We start from the raw sequence: 17,332 nt of genomic DNA on the forward strand, positions 1-17,332 counted from the left end.
CAACGGTATATGAAAAGTAAACCAAATAATTCAATTGAAAATAAAATTCAAAGTAAAAATTGCACAATTTTATGGAAATAATGTTTAAAAAATATTATTCGTTTGTTCTATATTGCACGCTAGACGTAATTAACGTCAAAAAAAGTTGAATGTGATTTTAAGAGTGATGATGGGCGTTCTACTTTTGTTAGCATTATTTCGATATTTTGAAACTGTAACGTATCATGGAAAAATGTTCGCTGAATTACAATTTTATTTATTACCTGATCTTTGGATACCTTGCAGATTGCCGTGTAGAGTCATATATGATGATGGAAAACATGGAAGGTAAAACATAGTCGGACACATGCATGAATTTTTCAGGAAAACACAGAAACTCGTTATATCTTGTTATGCTCATAGCAGGAATGAATTGCATTTTTTATTTATTCGTAAAAGGCAGGGATTTTTAATTTTATTTTCTGCATCTATGTAGCGCGAAAAATTCTGATAGTCATGTACAATTCACGCTGAAAACAATCTGCGAAACTAGTTGAGAAATGAGAACTGAAAGCTGTAGTCTCAAATTCCGGGCATTCATAACTTAATACATTCTTAGGAATGGCCAGTCTTCATCAGTTATTTAGCCATTCCATCACCGAGAACTTTGCTGTGAGTGCGACCGATCTTCTGCCGTGAGAAAGGGAAAAGTTTCGTCGCAGTTTTGATGGAGAACACTTCGAGGGACTCTCACTTCTCTTTCCTAGCCAGCAAAACACTCGAGAAAACTTCCGTCTTATAAATGCTTCTTTAGAACTGGTAAGAACTTAAAAATATAATATATGTTTTAAAATATTTTAAGGAAAATTTTAAAAGAAATTCCATATGTTTCTGTGAGACATCTAGTTAAATAAATTGCAGTGTTTAGATTTTATTTATCTCTTACGATCTGGTCTAATACTTATTTTCATTGCAATAAAGTTAATAAAATAATTCAGCAGAAAGATTTGCAATTAGAAATCGCAATTTGCAGGAAGAAAGTGCCGAATTTGAAGAGTTCTTTTACTATGCTTCTATTCTATTTGGCTATGGAAAACAACGTAATTTTGAAAATTGTTGATGCACAAAATATATTTCATAAGTAACTTCAATTTTTAATTTCAGAATAATAGGGTGAAGGATAATAAATTAGGTGATAATCTAAACATACTATAGAAATTGCAATTTAAAAGAGAAACCCCGTTAAGGGGCCCTATGATCCAGCTTGCGAAGACTACCAAAATTACTTAAACCAACCCTAACGATACGATATGTTTTACCTAATTGTGGAGAACAGTTTTTCCTGCTATTCTGTTTACATTATAAGATTTTTTCACCCTTCTTTCCGCATACCATCGTAGTGTAACTGCAAGCACGCTAATACGTATTCGGAGGATTCGGAATTCGAATCCTGGTGAGAGTACTGCGGATTTCTTGTTTCGTGAGTTCTAAAAAGCTTTACAAGGGGCGCCCGAAATAAAAGATGGTAGACAACAATTCGTCACTACCAGGATTTTTCGACTGAGCCACCTCATACTTAGTCACCCTTAAAAGAGAAAGTATATAAGACTTCTTTTCCTCACGTGTTTCATGTTTCCTGGATCGATTTAACCTAATGATGCTACGATACCGTAACTGATCCTGCTATTCTGTTACTTATATAATCGACTCAAAAATAGTAACCAATGACACAGATAACAGGATCATGTTCCGAAAATGTAAAGCAGGCGTTATTCACGGTGGTGTCAGTAACGTTTTACAAGAACGTTCTGAATTATGCCTATCTGTTACACCTTTTATCCGTATAATCGCACGTCAATTACCGGTATTAACAGTTTCCATTACATGTAAAGACAGTATAAAAGTGTCTCATAGACGGTATAGTGGTTAGGGAAGCCTACTACCACACTGAAGGTCCCGGGTTCGAATCTCGGAGAAGACATGAACGTTTGTAAATGTATAGTGTCAGTGCGGCATGGCGGCACTCTAAATATGCGGCGACCCGAAAGTCATTTCGTGGGGATTGGTGGAAGGGGAGAGGAGTGGGATATCCCAGGGATGCTCTCTCTCAAAATTTGGGGTGGAAAATAGAAGTCCAACCTCTCTTCGGAATAAGCTCTGGCAACCATTGTTCCATGTAATATGGACACGACAACAACAACAAAGTATAAAAGTTTACGTAGTAGAGCACATTAAAACGTGTCACATGGACAGTGTATGTTCATGAAGGGTATCTTTTTTTATATGTTTAAGTATGATATTCATAAATGTCTCTTAAGAATAGTTTAATATATATAAATCAAATACGTATGTGCATTTATGGATTCTTTGAAATACTAATGTTTCTTTAAATATCATTATGATGTAATAAATAAAGATGTATGCTTTTTAATATTTCACAATGCATTTAAAAAGAAAGCTAAGAAAAAGGATGCTTTCTCGCGAAGCATTCAGATGCAGAATTCAAAACCACACACGAACATGCCCAATAAATAAATAAATTAAATTAAACTCGGAAAAGGACATTCTAATACTTCTGTGTTAATAGATTTAAATTTCCTACTACCTTCCAATCATGAAGATCAGCTTAATTTCCAGATATATTGGACAAATTTCAAAATATTCGAATATACTTTTTAACCAACTTTTGTTTACTATCAGATATAAAATATTTCATCATAGTCGTGCCATGGTACGTTGATTTTTCTATGATAATTTTTCTAAAATTATAAAAACATTTGTTGATGTCGACGAGAATACGAAAATATGTTGGTTTTCTGCCATAATTATCTGATTAAATTTTGAAATTAAAGTAACTTTTGCAATGTGTGGAACTTACATCACTTGCAAGGAAAGCTGCTAGTTAAATTCTCGACTTAATGAAAAATTTTAAAATTAACACCTCTGTTTTTGATTAACTATTAAACTATTACCGTATAAAAACACTATAAAAGCCAAAACGTCTCTGCAGTGAATGTGTTGTAAATTGTAAAGTGCCTAGTAAAACATTTTTAATTTTTGGTCGATGGATTAATCAAAACAAAATGTTTTTTGTACGTTTACTTTTTTATCATCTCACTTGACTTATGGATCTGCACACAGTAGACTTTAGGCTGGAGCTCTTTCCGCTTCTCCATATGTTGTCCCACAGCACTATTTCTCTCAAGGACGAAATCACTTTTTTTCTCTCAAAGTACTCTCCCTCAAAGTATGCCCTGCGGTCCAAAAAACGTATGTAACCAATCAAATCCTGAAATTACTGACGTCCGGCTGACTCTGACCTCAGTCATTCTTAAAGAAGAACGATTCGAAAGACCGGGGTTTGAGGTCATCAAGAACACCCCTAAAATTATTCCAGATCGAAGGGAAGTATTGATGTCTCTGTTTTATCCGCTCTACTAAAAGTGTAAGTATGCATATTTTCACATTTTTAATCGTATTTTTAATAATGAAAGTTTGCTAAAATTGTTTTGTATGTGTCTAAAATCTTCCAAATGCTATAATCATATTGATCTCAAACTTATCATAGCTGCCAACTCAAGTTTTCAACTCAGTCCCAGTTTTTCATCACATCTCAAGGTAAATTACCAAATCTCGAGATTTTAAAGTCTCGAAATTTAAATCTTTACTAGAGAAAATTTTTCCCAGCAAAAAAACGAAATTTATCAAAATAATGAAATTTTTAATTAGGCGAATTGTATTCGTCCACCTGTAATGATTTTCATAATAATTTTTCTTGTTAAACTTTATTTCACAGAACTGTATTTTTTTTATTAATTTTATTGACCTTAATAAATTTTTCTTATCGGATTTCGTTTAATCTGAGTTGTTTTAATCTGCTGTAGACATCAGTAGATTTTTATGTGAAGATTTAGGCAATGTTTAATTAGTTAATTTTCGTGTTTAATTTTGTTTACTTTAGTACCTGGCATATTACTAATTTTATCTAGTGTTGTTATGTATGTTAATTATTAATTTCACATGCATCGTATATTTAAAAATACTTTATAAATAAAAGCTTTGCTTCACTACTGAAGATTTCCTCAGCATGAAAAAGCGAGGAAATAAAAAAATTAAATTAGTAAAGAGCATAAATTTTAGACTATCTAATAAAATGCTAATGCATCTTACATCAAAATTGAATTACAAGTACTATAGTAACCTGAACCATCATGCATCATAAACTGAATCAAAGCAAGTTTGGAATTTCTTTGAAATGGTATAACCTCGCAGAGTGAAAAATCTTTCATTTTTCTAGAGCAAACCCGTCTTTAAAGGAAATCTCGTCTTTTAAGATTTTCCAAGGCTGGAAACTATGATCTGCATGCATATACGATTGTGTTTATGGCTTTAGAAATACAATTTTATACTATTCAAATGTAGTACTGGTATTTTATGCACGTACTGTTTTCATTAAATTGTAAAGAAAAATTAAAACACTAAGAGAATTAGATATCTTATATTTACACAAGCAATGAAATAGACATTTTTTATTATTTAGAGTTGAAAACTGAAATTTTGGCTAGTTTTTTTAACTTTTTGATAACTATTTTAGAGCAGTTTAAGTTCTCCAGCTAAAGCGGCAATAAATAAATAAACAAATAAATAAGTAAAAATTTTAACTTTCAATAAATCACTGGAACTGCACTGGAGCGATGTAAATGAAATATCTTCATCTCACATTGGTCTAAGACATTACGTACCAAGCGAATTTAGTCGTAAACCTAGAATACTTTAAGAAATACAGAGTTGGAAGGCAACAAAGTTTCTTTATTTCTTTTATACACTAGGCCTGTTGTTATGAATTCAATTTTACCATCTGCTATGTACAACAACTTTCTTTTACTACATGTGGAAATTTTTATTTTAATAAAGCCTTCAGATATTCCTTTCTCTAATGATGCATTTGCAGAAAATGATTTTAGAGCTTTTAAACACAGTATTCGATTACATGGGAAAATATTTATTTAATAATTTATTTAATAATGTATAATGTTCTATCTTTGATTCATTTAATAAATGATGTTCAAGTATTTGGGCCTCTTGACACTTTTTGTTGAAAACATTTGAACTTTTTGGGGGAACTGAAAAATATGCTTTGTGTTCTTTCAAAACCTTTGCAGCAGCTTGCACGCAGATATGCTTAACAAACACGTTTTGACGAAGAAAAGGAATCAATAAGTGAAATTAGCAAAATATATCGTTTCAACTCTCAGAATTTAAGATATCTGCTGACATTGGTGATAATTGTTGTTTATTTATAGACAAATCAGTTCTAATAATCAAATATCTATTAGAAAATTCATCGGAAAAAGAAATTGTTTTTTTACAGATTTAATAAACAAAAAGAATTTTAGTCATCCTTTCAGTTCTCTAAATTTAGGTGTCATTATAGTTTCAGAACTATCAATAAATTTAGAATCTACATCAGTGGAATCTGTTAACTGTATATATATATGCTAGTGGCATATAGGGATTATTATGTTTGTTATCCATTATGTTTTTAATAAGGTGTACTAACAGAGTTTCCCTCACCTAGAAAATTTTAAACTGCCATGGAAAATACAAAATATATTCAGAAAGTCAGGGAGGAATTTTCCCAGAATGTCAGGAAGTTTGAGTTCGTATAAGACAAGCTTTTTAATATTGATAATTAACTACATATAAAGTAAGATTGCTTCCATTCAGTCTCAGAACATTTACGGATTTATTTCATTACATTCACAGAAAATGGCATTTAGCGTTGTACATTTGCTAATGACCGATGAAGTGGCTGTCGTCCAAGCAAATGAGTGTCAGATGATAAAAAGGGACATGTAACTGGCCTTCGTATAAAGAAAGAAGTCACACGGAAAGAGCAATTCTGGAACACAGAGAACCAGATACATACTGAGAGAATTTTTATATTGTTATCCTGGGAGAATATTGTAAGTATTCTACAAATGATTTTTACGTCTGTTTTCCCATATTAATTTAATTGGTAGGAAGTTTTTCGAGAGCATAAAATTGAAATAATATGTTTTCTGAATTGAAACACTGAAATTTTAAAAAAATGTTTTGATGCGTAGGAAAATGTATTAAGCATACTTTAATTTTTCTGAACAAATATTATTTATCCTTATTCTCTCTAATTAATTGTGCTCATATTATATCAGCTTATGTTTTAATATTTTCGCTCCGAAATAAATCATATCTACATTCTTAATTACGGTTCATAGTAAGACTCTAATATTCAATATACTTTGCTAGTTTGTGAATTTTAATACAACCTCTTTAAAAACTTACCCATATATAAAATAATGGATGCTCAAAGGAAGACTGAAGGAGAGATTTTAGCCTGCGGATCCATATAAATGTCAAATTCAATTCCATTGAGTGAAGTCATGAATCAGGCTCCAGAATGTTAACACTGTGTTTAAATTTAATTAAAAAACGCCTATCTATATATTTTATTTACAAATCTGAATAAAAATATAATTTTCAATAATAAAATTTGAGTTTTCTATAAGAAATGTTAAAGTGATTAACGATTCTAAACAATAAATATGCTGTTGAGTTGAAAGATGAGACTGTATCTAATGAAAAATGTATGCATTTTTGTAGCTAATTATGCTACAGTTGAATTTAAGTCCAAAAACGGCTTTAAAGACATTGAATTTTAGATTCAGGTTCAGACTTTGAAACACCAAAACAGAAGCGAAAGAGGCCATTAACATTCTGATACATGTATATGTATCAGAGTACTAATTCTTCGGATGATAAATTAAATACAAAAAGAAACAAAACAGAATTACCTTCTACTAAATTAAATTATAGCTAAATAAAAAGAAATTCCTTTTAATTTTTCCTCATGCGGTAGTAAATTAAATTTTACTACACTTTCTTAAGCTTCTTTACTTAGTTATATTAATTACAGTAGTAGAAGATGTTTTTAATCATTTATTTCAGTTTTTATTTTTTTTTTATAATTAAATCGAAATTATATGTTTAATTCCATTATAATAATTTTGTTTGCTGATTATTTTTTCCTTTATCAAAGTTAAATTTTATTTTGAAATTTTTCATTTTAACAATTTCACATTATGAATGTTTTTCTATTATAAGATTTTTGAATTCTACGGTTTTCTTTTTCTTGGTGGCTTGTGCTTTATGTCACTGTACTTTTTCAAGTTCTTTTTATAAAAAGTTTGTACTTTAGTAGTACTTTTATAGTACATTTTATATAAAAAGTTTCTAACTTTCAAATTAACAAAATTTGCTCTTTTCAAAAAAGAGTTGACTTTTTCATATTTTTATATATTGGGTAACTAATTTTGAATCACGTCAAAAATTAACTAGCTATTTAGTCATTTACTTTTATTTTTCAAGAATGTTCATTTCAGAGACACTTAGCGCTATGTTTAATTCCTCAGCATTAACTTTGCTTATTAGCTATTTTTTCACGATCTAAATTCATTAATCTATTTTTTAATTTCATAAGTTTACTAAGTCCATATTTTCAAAATTTGGCCATCTTTGCCTTCTCTGTGGTTTTAAATTCCGCATGTTTTTTTTTTTTTTTTTTTTTTTTTTTTTTTTTTTTTTTTTTATGTACATTATGTCATTCCTATTTTCCAAGTTATTAATTTTTAAAAACTAAAAGGTAAGTGATATCGTGATAAATACTGATTTCAGATACTTGCAGTTTTTATCATTATTTTAATTTGCCTCATCGGTTGCTAAATGTATAACACTAGCGAAGACTGGGAGTTCGTCTTGGCTTCTATTCCAGACGAACGGTTTTGTTGCGTAGTTGGTTTTCGTGGTTTTTCCATGAGTAGCATGAATACGAGCCAGTTTTCCTTTGAAATTCCTCCACGAATTCATTCCTTCCCTTAGGCAGATATCATTTGTACACTTCGTTATATTCGAGTATCCTTAAATAATCATTAAATAATTTTTAAACAGTTTTAAATTTTTTGAAAATTTTTAATTTTGAATTAAGGTTTTGGTCTTTTAATTCAAAGGACTCTTTGATTACTTGTACAATTCATCCAGATATAATTTGATTTCTCTGTTTATAATTCCATTTTCTTTCGGCTGCTCTTTGACAAAGACCGAAGATATTTTTTAATTCTTTAAATTTCATGCGAACTTTGTTTTATTTATGTATTGATTTCATTTTGCTCCAATTTTGTTTTCCATGTTTTTGATTCATTCTTTTGATTTGTGACTTATTGTTACAGAGTTCATCATTTTAGGTTTATATTAACTCCATTTGTTTGAATTCACATGTCTCTCTGTATGTATATATATATGCAAGGAAGAGGAAAGTTCAAAAGCGATTGCTTAAAAGTACATTTGGAAATTAAAATTTTAAAATCAAAAAATACCCTCACTTCCAATATTTCACTTAACATGATCTTTGAGACTAAATCGCGAATTCAAAATACATAAAAATCATATTCTAACCATATTCTAATCATATTCAAAAAAATTTCAATGATTTTTTTTCAAGGATTGTATATTTTTCTTCAAGTGAATTTAACTAAATTCAAATAGTGACATTACAGAACGTGTTAATTTTGTATTTCAATCTCGAAAATGATTGCTTTAAACGGCGACCATTTCGAGAGCATTTTGACATAACTGACGATATATGAAATTGAAGCGCAATTTGTTGGCGACGTTTGGTGCTAAAAACAATTCTTGACCAATAATCTTCTTACAAAATTAATTTTAGTAAGTGTTATAATTTGTTTGTCATTTCTAGGATAACCCATATTGATTTTTTACTTTATATTTATTAATTATATACATATGTATAGATTTATATATATCCGTCGATCTGTTTTTTTATATGTGTTAACTTTTCACATATCACATCGATAAGATTAGTTTTTAGTGCATTCACATGTTTTCCAACATTGATTCTAACAGTTTTATTTCGAGTGTAGGCTGTTTTTTTACCTTTCCATGTTAATATTTTTTTAAAAATTACTTCCATGTTAATATTTTAAAAAATACTGCGTTGAACTATTTTATAGAGCCACAGCTCCTGGTAACTTTTTAGCGAGCTCACTAGAATATTTCTTCCTATTATTTCAAATTTTTGCAGCATTTTGCGCAAAAAAATTTTTAAGACCAAATAGGTCTTACGTCAAATTACTTGTTAGCTTTTCAATTTCTATTTCAATTTATATATATATATATATTAATATATATGGCATTGCTTATTAAAAGTTTTTTGTGGTTAAAACTATTTTATCTTTATTTTGTGGTTAAAACTATCAGATCTATTTTAGTAGAATCTAATGAGTAAGTATTATGTTGCGCTTCTTGTAGTTGTTCTCCATCACAGGTTTAAAATCATAAGCACTCATTAAATGAATCATGAAATAGCTTTAGCACTACTGTTATATTAATAGATGTAATTGTTGCCCCAAAATTTGGCTACTCGGCTTTCCTGAAGTCTATTGCTCTAAAAAAAGAAAAGTCTATAGTAAAATGCTTTATTCAATTTAAAACAAGGGTGCCAAAATTCCTAAATACATATTTGTAGGAATGAATAGAATTACATATTAAACGTTTTTCTCACTTACACATTTCTCCATTTACGTTGACAAATTTTCATGACTAAATACTACTTCACTTTTTGTTAAGATTATTTCACGTTTAATTAGATACCTGCGCAAATTTAATGCAAATAAAGCACATTTAACAACATATAATGACACAATTCTAACTAATCAATGCACTAATCTCTAATATTAAATTGAATTTACATTGTAATTTGATTTTAAATTAATTGTAAATCTCTCATATTAAATTAAATTTTAATTTGAATGAAACACTAGGATAAAAAATTATTCTGATTACTGAAATGTATTCATATATGCAAAATGTAAGTAGCAAATAATGTTTCAAATCAAATTTCTCAATTTTATATTTATACTTATAATATGTATAATAAATTTTAAAATATTTAGGGAGTCATTGTAAGATATTTTTGCTTGTGAGTCAAAGTTCTATTTAATTTCCTTAACATTCGTATTAAAATACATATATAGTGTGTATATACATACACACACATATATATATAAATTTATTTCCTAAACAATATTGATTAATTGATTATATTATCTCCTAAGTTTAATTAAAGTAAAATTATTTTAAAAGAGTATATATATATATATATATATATGTAAAACGTTTATCTTTACATGCATATGCACATGTACTTAAATTTTTATCATAGTTGCACTGTATTCTCTTATTTTAATATAAGCATTTCAAGGTGACAGTATCCATGCTCCTTATTTTCGTTCGTAACATATATGTTGCCATCTCTTCAATGAAATAATTTTTTCTACTCCATGACTGTAACTCATATGAACCTTTAAGTGCGGTGCCGAAATAAAAGGAAAATAGGAAAAACGAATCTCCAGAATCGAAAATCTTTTGCAGCACATGTTACCCTTGTTCACTAGAGAAACTAAATGGGGAAATAGCTACTTGAAAGAAACACAATTCGACATTTTTTGTTTGTAATACTTCATAATTTTATGACCATTTCATTCTTTTCAAATATTTTAACTAGACCAGCATTTCATGATTTAAATAACCATTTTCGTTTCTTTTCTGGCAAGGAAACAAATTTCATTTTTTTTTATTGTTGATAATGCTATCTGAGAATGCAAAAAAATGAGGTATTTGTATTGCAAACTTCAAAATCTTTAACCAAAAATTATCTGTTAAAAAATCCTTTTTCTTAATTCCATTATATTTTTAGTTCCCGTTTTCTAAATAACAGTTCAATTTGCACTTATCTAATTTTTGAAAAATTGAAATTTATCTAAAATTTTGATTTTTTTAAAATCAACTCTAACGGCGAAATCTCAAATTGAAGCATTATTCAATAGTACTATTTCAAGATAACATAATTTTACATTAAACCGACCACATAGGATGAAACAGCATCGCTTTTATTAAAGTTTGAGAAAATTTATTATTTCTTGATTATTTAGTTTAAAAAATATTTTTTTTTATTCTTTTAGGTGCTTTCAAAGAAAATCGGGCCACCAGAGAGGTACCTTGCAATATTATTGAACATATTATAAAAGACTGGTTGAAAAGTGTTTCATTTAGAGAAAAGTATCATAAACAAAAAGGAAACAGAAGGAAGTTTGTAAACAATGGAATAAAAAATTTGTGTATTAGCTTGTACGAAAATACTGTAATTAAAGTTATTAATTGTTCAGTTTGTTTCCTAACTTTCATGAAGACTTGGATTGGTAGAGGATACTTAGCTTAAGCAAATATTGTATCTTATACATTGTATTACTGAATATGAAAATAATTAGTTCATTGAATTTGAATGTTTGATTCTAAAAGAGAAATTTATTACATGAATATGCAATATGGAAATTAATTTCATTACATTTCCTTTAATACTTTTAATTTTGCTTTAAAATTTTATGAAATAATATAAAACTATCAGTTTATAGATTTTGGGAATTTAATGCATTCCTAGTAGCTGAATTAAATTAAAACCTTTTGCAATAAATGCTTCAAATTTTAAATTATGACAATAATTATATTTTAACTGAAAATTGCTTGTTAAGAACCTTATCCATTGACTGGACCATCCACTGAACTAATTTTATAAATCAAATTTATGGCAAAATAATGAATTTGTGAAAGATATATGTCATTTTATTTGTTTATTAACTTTCAAAATACGCCTTCTAACTTTATAAAAAAATTACATGGGCAGAAGTAATTTTAACAGAGAACTGTTTAGTACAGTTAAATTGCTTGTAAACAGAACACAAGAAAAAATATTTATTTTTAAAATTTGCATACATTTAAATGCAAACTTTTAAATTTATTTTAATGACAAGAAATATCCAAGCATTCACTTTAAATTCCCATCATCCTGATGCTTTCAGTCTACTGCAATGACAAAAACTCTAGACAGCAGTAGTCTCATATAAAGTTTAAGTACAGTTATTAAACTGGCATATCAGAGCTTATTAGTGTTGAAAGAAAACAATTTGTTTTTAATTTACTGCAAAAAAAGTACCGAGGATTATATTTAATAAGAAATAATTATTTCGTCCAGAATATAATACAGTCTCCCATTAAAATAGTTTGGTGTATATGATCACATGAATAAGGTTTCAGAATTTTGAAAATTGCAATGATTCAGGCCATATATTAAAAATCGTGATTTGCAGTCTGATTCCTTTTCCTTCCAGTAAGAACAATAACTTAATTTGTTGGTTAATTTATTAAAATTAAAATACATTTCTATCATTAGAACTGTAACAAATCTTGTTTTTATATGTAGTTAATAAGAATGGTGTGTAAAACTTCTATGGGAATATAAGGTCTAGATAATACTGTATTGGAGGAATTGCATGTAAATGTAGAGAAAAAGTGTAAAGTTTCATTAATAAATGGCATGTATGTAATGAACTAAGAGAATAGAAATAAATAATAGAATTTGAATTTTGATGCACATATAAAGCATAACATATATTTGTAAATGTAATATTTTAGGCTCAACTCTTCAAACAGATAATGTCTTTTCCAGAAAATTGCAGTGTTCTCTTCCGTTAAAGAAATGTAAATTATCGTATGAATTCACTATTTGGAAACTAAGTTTCGCATTAGACGCAAGTATTACAAACACAAATATTTCATGTACTGTTGTCCTTCAGAGTCTGTACATATAGACCGGATTCAGAACGTTCTAGTTAGACGTAACTCAAAACGTTCTAGTTAAACGTGATTCGGAACGTTCTTTGCATGTTATACAGAAGTGTTAACAGTACAAGTATTTGACGTGGTATTGCTCGTCATAAACCTTTAATCTATAGACGACACTCAGAACGTCTGCCCAAACGTTAAGAGAACGTTCTGCTAGCACGTTATAGAAACTTTCAAAGAACGTTCTAGGAACGTTATATAAAATTATTACTAGTACCTCATTTTGACGTTCTATTGTCCATTAATGAACTACATCTTACAGACGTAATTCAGAACGTTTTGCCTGAACGTTAAAGAAACGTTCTGCTAGAACGTTAAAGAAACGTTCTGCTAGAACGTTAAAGAAACGTTCTGCTAGAACGTTGAAGGAACGTTCTGTTAAAAGGTAACGGAGCTTCCGTATAACGTTCAAGGGACGTTTTATAAAATTGTTAGTAACACCATTTTTTGACGTTCTACTACCCGTTATTGAACTGTAACATACTGACGTGATTCACCACGTTCTGCCTGAATGTTAAAGGAACGTTCTGTTAGAACGTTAGAAGAACATTCATAGAACGTTATAAAAAAGTGATAGTAGTACCACTTTTGACGTACTACTGTCCGTTATTGAACTTCAATACATAGACGTGGTTCAGAACGTTCAGGTAAAACGTGTCAAAAACGTTGTACTAGAACGTTAATGACACGTTGCATGAAAGTGTTACAAACACAAGTATTTGACGTGTTATTGCCCGTCTTAGAACTGTAACATGTAGACGGCATTTTGAACGTTCTGCTTGAACGTTCCCGACACGTTTGTGAAGCACTTGCTCTGAACGTTCTTGTGCTAGTTGGGAAGCCTCATCCTTCGTGTGACGCGTGGAGAAAAACATGATTTTCCTACCATGACGTAGATGTATGTTGGCGGAGAAATCCAGAGGAGAATTCTCGATGATGCGATGATGAGCCTTCCATTCAAGAAAGAAAACAATCACTTCGCTGCAGAATGGATGGAGAGCTGCGTGAATTTCCTGCAATCTTATGTGTCCGTCGTAGGAAGAGATCTTGTACTTTTCTAATTTTCCGATTCGGCAAAATTTCTGAGGAGCATAGCTGCCTGAAAACCTGTCTGTAATCTCTCTACTGGACTCTTTACAGCTCTGATTTGTCCTATGCATGAAGTGATTGAGATTAAGAATGCATTGATCTTGTCATCTTCGATCCATGCCATAGCGTCGTTTATATCCTTCGGTGGGGGCGTAATTTTACTTTTCAGCTTCTCGCTATAAGTAGCTTGGGGTGGATGTTTTGATGCGCTGGGAACTTAGTAGCCTTTTGGACTAGGGAAATTTTCCTCCGTGAATTCTGGGCTTTAGGCTGGGGTGGGCTGCTTTTCTTTTCAAATCTTTTTTTGTACTCACTACATTCTCTATAGCTACTGACGTGGCAAAGTCCGAAAAATATACATTTGGGCTTGTCTTCCGGTTTCATAGAACATTGATTGCTTCTGTGTTGTTGTTTACATTTTACGCATCTAACGGAGTTACTGCAGCATGACTGAGAGTGACCGAATTGCCGGCAGCGGTAGCATTGAACAGGTGTTTTCTTAGAGTTAAACTTTTTGATAGTAATGTTGAAGTTGAATATGTTGTTAAGCTGATGAATCTTGTTACCTTTCGGGGTCCTTTTAAGTTCAAGTAGAAAACTGGGAAAATTAATTATTTCACCGTCACGTCGTTTTGAGATTGCTTTACTTTTTCTATGGGAAAGTTCCTGCGTTTAAGGTCTTGTAGGATATTTTCTTCTTCAAAAGTAGTGGGGAGGTTCTTCAGAATTACACGTATTGCTTTTCGAAATCAATTTGGCATGAGTGGTATGGTATTTTCTTTTCTAATAGTAGCTCGTTCATAGTACTGTAGTCCTTTAAGTTCTTTTGGTATAGACGAAGATTGATTTTCCTCTCATTACGCACTCATGAGGCTCATTACAGTTTTTCGTAAACATTTCATCGAGAATTATCCAGTTACTCGCTTCCTGTGAGAATGCAATGGGTGGAGGAGGGACTTCTGCGTTGACTCCACCTTCAGGGTTTTTTTTCGGCAATTTTCCTCAGCAGTTGGAATCTGCTCTCTTGTGGAATTTCCATCGATTATGGTGTTTCCTTAATTTTAGCAATTTTCTTTGGCGTGGTACATTCTTCATCTGCATCATGATTTTCGGTAGTTAGATCAGTGAATTGTCTTTTATTGGGAAACTGGGCTGCGTCCTTGACGTGTTCAGAGATGATTCTGGATTTTTCTTCTGGTGATTTAGCAGCGTTTAGCCTTACCTCATACTCCAGGTGTTTCGTTACATATTCCACTCCATATTCTCCTATCAGTCTTTGTAAATCCTTTCCCCGATCCTTTTCCACATTTTTCTCCGCCTTTGTCAGTCTTTTCTTCTCCTTTCCTATTTTTATTTTTCTTCCGTAGCCTTGGGTCCTTCAGAAATTCTTCATGCCTTGAGGTGGGAAGTAGAGAAAACTTGATCGTTCCGAGTCCGTAAAATCTCTAATTTCTTCAACAGTATTGGCTGTCCTAAAAAAGGACATGCTTAATAGTGAAACCCGTAGGAATCACTCGCGTAGTCTAAAAAGGTACTCAGTAGAATAAAAGTAAAACTAACTGACCGCCTACGGGACTGGGTCAGTTCTTCGAAAAATTGAGCTTAACCAAAGTGCGTCCAACACGTTCGGAGTCACAGCTCGGAATGTTGGATTCCAAGCGAATAGGCTGGTTGAATCAGAGTTTTCGTCGTTTCCCACGTATATAACTGGATACTAGCAAATTTCCTTTAGAAAGTCTTCGGCGAAAGTAGCCCTCCTCTTAGGAAGATAGCCCTCGAGTGATTTCCCGTAATCAGACAAAGCAGACAGATGTCTTGTTTTGCACCCGCAGTCCTTCTACCCGCAGGGCGAAAAATCAACCTTATGTCAACCAAATAGAAAAAGGGAAATTTTGTTTGAGGGAGAAATAATTTCATAGTGTTCGATACGAAATTGTTAAAGGCAAGTAAAAAAAAAATTAAGGCCCACAAAGCCGATCTTAAACCTAACAGAACTGTTGATAAGGTTTGAGTCCATCATTTAATAGAATTATGTGCTTTGACTGCAATCTTTAAAGTTCGATGGATCCTTTCAATTTTCCATTACATTGTGGACGATATGCCGTTGTTGTGCATACTTTAAATTCACGAACGCCGAAACGGGGAGAAACAGCATATTATGGTAGACCACGTTATGGTTGTCATCCGATGACGTACTTCTTCTAAGAGGACAGCGTAATACTTTTTCCCTGCTAAGGGATTATCCGTAGCAGCAGAACGGAATACGTATTCGGAAAATATTATTATGTTTGCTATTTGCTTATCAAGCAAAGAGTCTTAAATTAGAAATAGCACATAATTGAATAAAATATTGATAATATATGTAAAAATAAGTGTCTTGCACCTGCAAATATTTATTTAATGCTTTATTTTCTGTTTTCATTTATTTAATGCTTTATTTTCTGTTTTCATTTATTTAATGCTTTATTTTCTGTTTTCATTTATTTAATGCTTTATTTTCTGTTTTCATTTGCTTTGTTATGCTTCCCTGTACTCATCGATGTACAAACATGGTTTATTCTATAGCTTTTTAGTATTTATTTTATGTGCATTGATTGCAAGTAATCTATAAACATTTTCTTGTACTTTCGTTCTTGCAATGTGTGCTTTCATATCGTAGTGCAATAAAATAAGTCAATGTGTGCTTTCATATCATATTCATAGTTATGTACAGTAATCTGAATTCAGAGAAACTTTAAATTTGCCTATAGAGTGGCAGTTTTACTTCACAGTTGCTAGAAATATATGGCTTAAACAGACCTAAGTTCTCAGACTAAACATATTTGCAGTATATTTGTTCTGGGACATTTGTAGCCTCAGTCTGATATTTAGTTAAAGCATATTTAATATTTTTAGTATTTATTGTACGAATTAGAAATAATAATAACTTTTTAGAAATATGTATGCGATAAATTTGTGTCCTGTTAGACATGGTAATGCTCTCAAGTCTGTTCAAAATTCGACAAAATGCAATGGTATTGTATTTCATTTCTTAACTGTAGTATAAATATAAAAATTTCATTAAACCTGCTAGAAGGATACATATTTTGTAGTATTTAAACACATATTTAGTTACATGGTATATGGAGTATGGAATCATTAATCAAGGGATACTATGCATGGCTCGACAAATCTACTCCATAGATTGATCTTTGCATAAATTCACCTTTGAAAACTGCCAAAAATATTTAACAAAAAAAAGGGGGGGGGATGAACTCTTAATGTTATGCAATGAAAGGAATGGGTTTTTATTTCTATAGCAGGCTACACTTCCTGACAATAGATAAATTAAGTACACAAAGTAATGAAATCTTGCATCTTAAAAGGAAACCAGATACTTTTTGTGGTAGTAATGAAGAAAATCTGAAGGTATTCCTAAAGTTTTTTTAAAACTTCCAAAAATGCTACTAAATATGTAACTAGTAAAAAAAGG

General features: G+C 30.7%; 1 long non-coding RNA gene across 1 annotated transcript; it reads left to right on the forward strand.

Moving 5' to 3' along the window:
- Nucleotides 1-2,724: 2,724 nt before the first annotated feature.
- Nucleotides 2,725-11,270, forward strand: LOC118200744 (uncharacterized). The gene is made up of 3 exons (XR_015039564.1): nucleotides 2,725-3,424; nucleotides 5,746-5,945; nucleotides 11,055-11,270. It is a non-coding gene; the product is annotated as an uncharacterized LOC118200744 (long non-coding RNA).
- The last annotated feature ends 6,062 nt before the right edge of the window (nucleotides 11,271-17,332 follow it).

Source organism: Stegodyphus dumicola, chromosome 1 (assembly GCF_044657685.1).
Source record: "Stegodyphus dumicola isolate Sdum_Otavi_A_Nest chromosome 1, ASM4465768v1".
Taxonomy (NCBI): domain Eukaryota; kingdom Metazoa; phylum Arthropoda; class Arachnida; order Araneae; family Eresidae; genus Stegodyphus; species Stegodyphus dumicola.